Source organism: Scardinius erythrophthalmus, assembly GCF_964197995.2.
Source record: "Scardinius erythrophthalmus genome assembly, chromosome: 13".
NCBI classification, from domain to species: domain Eukaryota; kingdom Metazoa; phylum Chordata; class Actinopteri; order Cypriniformes; family Leuciscidae; genus Scardinius; species Scardinius erythrophthalmus.
Genome location: NC_138233.1, coordinates 34,185,145 through 34,190,251, shown reverse-complemented (window position 1 = coordinate 34,190,251; position 5,107 = coordinate 34,185,145). Strand labels below are relative to the sequence as shown.

The window sequence follows — 5,107 nt, the reverse complement described above, 5'->3', positions numbered from 1 at the left end:
GCGAGTGGAAACGCCAACTCGCGCACACCCACACACATGTAAACAACAGTGACACGAGACAAGAAGGACACAGTGAATTTACAAACCGTGACAATTGGGGAGGTGAGGGACACATCAAATCTTCATGTCCCGTCTAACCTCCATCAGTGGTGAGTGTTGTTTCTTCGCCCTCTATAAATAGTAAACCCCTTACTACCATTGTAACTCTTACTGCCTATGTATTATCCACAGTCACTGCCAGGGCCTGAAGTTAACTTTTTTGACCACCAGCCACTGTGGCGGGTGGATTTAAAAATTCACCCGCCACAGTGACTTTTTACCAGCCAGTTTTTTTTTTGGCCTCATAAAAGGTGAAAAAAAGGAATTGCGCAAACATTTGTTCTTTAACTTGTAAGAATACACATTTAAGTGCTTTCAAGTTATTAACGAGATCCATACAAGTAATAATAACTCTTAGAATACAGATATAGACCTAGTGCAGCTCGTAAACAAATCACACGCGGCTGTGTTGATGGCTGGGCAGCTGTTAGTTACAGCGTTCAGGAACCGTTAAGAAGAACTAAATTAATATTGTTATTACTGGTAAAGTTACCGGGTAGGCTACCGGACATTTTCTCACTGGTTCCCAACTCCCAACATCTGTGCAACTGTCATTGTACTGTAGCCTATGTCAGCGTTGCATTATCTCATCTCACCAACAGTTTAATACTTAACTCACACATTCAAACGTGCTAGTCAGAGAAGGGCCTCATCTTTCTCTCTGATCACATATACGTTCCGAAACACTCAAACTGCGCTGCTTTCACAGATGCTTTCTTTACTCCAGTAATGTGCCGCCACATTTTTTAGCTAAAATCCAACGAGATGGCTGACTTCGTTTAAATGTCAAAGAACAACAGTTGCAAAAAAAAAAAAAAAAAAAAACCTTCGCAAAGACCCGGCCCCTTTAGTTACTGTTGCTATGTCCGACAAGCTACACCGCGCTCACGGCAAACAACCCATGATCTCACGCAATGAAAAACACATCGCGCAGCAGAGCGGACACTGACAACACGCTGACAGACAAGACAGTCCAGGTTACTTTTGATATTAAACAAAGTCTCAACGTTAAAATTTGGTCATTTTTAAAGAAATTTAGACAATACCGTTTTGTGGCTCTGTAATGTGTCTTGACAGATCGCTGTGGTGCCTCAGTTAAAGCTGCTCATGAACCGATCATCTCTTCCTTCTAGTTAATTTATAGCATCAAATAAACATGAATGAACATAAGAAGGAATGTAGTTTTAACTGCGGAAAGATGTCAGTAGGCCTACTCAGTACACTCTGTTTTTTCAAGTTCAAATCCTTCAACGTTGAACTCTCCTGACTGCTTTGTCGGACAAAAAAGGCGGATTCAGCGGATTACGATTGGCCAGATCGCCTGTCAATCAAACTCCCCGCGAAGGGTCGATTCTCATTGGCTACCTGCCAATGTGGCAGGTAGATTTACAGTGTTACCCGCCAATTGCAGAATTCACCCGCATTTGGAGTGTGGTCGGGTGTTAATTTCAGGCCCTGGTCACTGCCCTCCTCGACTCAGGGTGAGGCAGCAATTTCATCTCAGCTTTAGGTCCAAAAGGAACCCAGCTTGTCTGAATACTTCATCCAAACAATAATTGGAAAACCACTGGGGATAGACATCATCAAGCACTGTGTTGGACCCATGCCACTTCTAGTTAGCAGTCAACATGTTGAAACCATCACGCTACTGGTTCTGAAGCACTCAACAGCTGACATAATCCTAGGGTGCCCATGGCTTGTCCGGCACAATCCAGTAATATCTTGGAGTACGGGCAACATCCTGAAGTGGGGCCTCCACCTGTCATTCTACCTGCTTTCTATTCCTCCTTGTGATAAAACTTCTACATTAAAGATACACTCAACCTCTATCGAACGTCCTCGAGATCAACAATCAGTGGATATTCCTGCATGTTCTGCCCACTTTCAGGATGTCTTCTGTTCGAGATGAGCCTCTCAGTTACCATCACACAGACCATGGGACTGTGCTATTGACATGATTCCTGGTGAACCAGTGCCCAGATGTAAAACATATCTCTTATCTCTCCCAGAACAGTGGCTAAGGCTCTCAAGCAGTGCTACATCAGACCATCCACTTCCCCTGCTGCTTCCAGCTTCTTCTTTGTGGTCAAGAAGGATGGAGGCTTGCTGCTCTGCATCAACCACCAATCACTCAATAAAATCGCAGTCAAGTTCCAATACTCTCTTCCCTTTTCCCCTTTCCCCTTAGAGCAACCGTTTTCAGCAAGCTTGACCTACACAGCGCCTACAACCTGATCCGGGTCTGAAATGGGGACAAACAGAAGAGTGCTTTTGTGACCCTCTCTGGCCACTATGAATACCAAGTCATGCTGTACGGCCTGCTCAGGGATTTATGAATGAGGTGTTCCAGGAGTATCTTCAACATTTAATCCTGATCTACATTGATGACATCCTGGTATATCCCGTAACAAGGCCCAATATTGCCACCATGTTCAGCTAGGGGAATGCCATTTCTACCTCAAGGCTAAGAAGTGTTCATTCCATCAGAGCTCCACCCAGTTCCTTGGTTATATCATCAGTGCAGAGGGCATCAAGACGGATAAGGGGAAGGTGGAAGCCATCAAAGCCTGGCCAGAACCCACCACCATCAAAGAACTTTGGCACTTCCTTAGGTTTGCAAAGTTTTACCAACAATTTATACAAAATTACAGCAAAGTCACAGCTCCTCTGACCTCCCTCCTCAAGAACAAGCTCAAGTCTCTGTCTGGGCCACCTGAGACAACCCACACCTTAAGCCTGTTAATGTCTGAGAGATGACAAAAGACTGATCCCTGGCAAGTTCAATGGGCCCTATTCTTTACCCAGTTTTACTTCTCCATCACCTATAATCCAGGGTCAAATATACACAGCAGACTTATGTTCCTTGACAGTTTTTTTTAGCATCCTTCCACCACCCCATCTCCTCACTTCTATCTATTCTGTTTGGACCAAATCCTTAGCTCAGAGCCCTTCCCTCAGAGAGCAGGCCAAATACACATAACCTTTACTCTATTATATGAAGTTTGAACTTGTGAAATTCCAGTGGACACATATTGGCTCCCTATTCATTGCATGTAAATTAGGATTGAAACTTCTATATCTGATTTTTTTTTACATTTTGCATGTCGAAAGTCTACAGCTCTGATTATATATTTTTAAAGTAATGATTACATTAATTCTTGGATTACATTAACACCAGGATGTTGCTGTAGCTTGCTACATTTCCCAGGGGGGTAGCTTCAGTGTGGTGAAGCTTCATTTTATGTAGATGTAGCAAAACGTGGCTCGCTCAGTAGTGACTACGCCATCCCAAAATAACGGGGAAATAACCAAAGAATCAAGGACAAGCAAATACTGTATGTTCCACTTAGAAGAGGTAAGAGGCGCGAGTTTCCGTTTAAACAGACAATCCTTTATTAGAAATAATATAATTGACCAGCAATAAATTTCACCATAGAGGATCATTTTAAAACTATTTGAATAAAGGGTGAATCTGACAATTTTCCATTGCCTCACTTTTCCACAGGGGATTCCACAGCATCAATACTAATTTGTGATAGTTTAGCACAATGCAAAGCACTGCAAATGGTGATCAGAAATAGAGACAGCTATAATAACCCATGTTAAAGTGAAGCTTGTGCGGCAACACAACAGCCTGCTTCCAGGGAATGCTCAGCTCCTGCAAGATACAAAGAAAACAAAATTAAATACATTTGAAAGGAAAAAACCAAACAATACAAATAGACAAATAAAAGAAAAACATTCAAAATCCATTTACTAAATAAACAGTATACCAAACAAAACAATCCACAATACTCAGAAAAGCCACACAACAGATAATAAAAGTAAAACAAACAAAAAGGAGGAACTTAAAGCCCACTTGAGCATTAGACAAGATGGTAACCGGACCCCAAAGCAACGGCGTGGCTCAAAGAGCGAGGGTTGATGAAAGAGCTGTGTCAGGGTGGCTGTTCTCACTCAGCCTCGCCCTAACACAGGGAACGAGGACTCCTTAAGACAAACATCAATTAAAAACAGTTAACAAGACATACAAAATCCTACAAAAAAGGAAGGGAATAAGCAATGTATTCACCCTATAGTTCGATAACAACAAATCACACACAGAAGTCATATGGTAGATCCTTCAGTTGATAAATCTACAACATCTACAGTACTGCTCCAACCTGGCTATTATGATGCAATGCCACACAGAGGGAAGCCTGTTAAATCCAACCTAACTTCTCATAACATTGCAAACGCACCGCATTAAAGCTTACCTGAACGTTAGCAGCACACCACAGCCTTGATGGCCCAACGTCACACTAAACAAGAAAAAATCATATAACATCACTGAACACTGAACACTGAACACTGAACACTGAATACACAGCTAAAAACACATACCTCTGCTGTCTATAGCAACGCCAGGAAGGGGAGGGGTTTTGACCATGACACACCCCAAGAGGCATAAACAACAGGCTTATATACTGTAGTGGAGCGATAGCCCATTGGCCACTCATTTAATGATCTGTGATGTTTTACACCTGTCACAGACCTCACTACATTCTCCATAGTCTGAAGCAATGAAAGAAAGGGGCGGGCTTTCAAACATGACGCACCCCAAGAAACAACAACAGTATGTATAAAGCCACTCAGAGTCAAATTTTTGTCACAAGTCTGTCAAAATTCTAAGAATGACATAATTTTACTCAAACTTAAGAATAAGTGTGATTCATAAAGGTTCCTAAGTGTTAAGAATTGGTCTCAGCTCGTAAATTATTTAACAGAACTGGAGAGGTCTCCTAACCTAGTTAGGAGTAACAAGATGGCAGCAGAGAGGATGCGGCCACGCACTTTTCAATGATAATATGATGTATTGAGTTAAATGATGACGGAGTTGATCAAACAATAAAATCATCAGTTTAAGTTTAATCATCAAGGTATTCTTTTTGTAACTTACCTTTAAGAAAAGTTACAGCTATGAAATGAAAGTATTAATTATATTTTTGGCGACTGGAAAAATGCAGCA

The 5,107-nt window shown here is 41.8% G+C and overlaps 1 long non-coding RNA gene across 1 annotated transcript; it reads right to left on the bottom strand.

The window, feature by feature from the left end:
• Positions 1 to 3,471: 3,471 nt before the first annotated feature.
• LOC308700931 lies at positions 3,472 to 4,536 on the bottom strand. The gene is made up of 4 exons (XR_014031373.1): positions 4,483 to 4,536; positions 4,356 to 4,400; positions 3,959 to 4,089; positions 3,472 to 3,757 (listed from the first exon to the last, which is right to left on the bottom strand). It is a non-coding gene; the product is annotated as an uncharacterized lncRNA (long non-coding RNA).
• Positions 4,537 to 5,107: the final 571 nt, after the last annotated feature.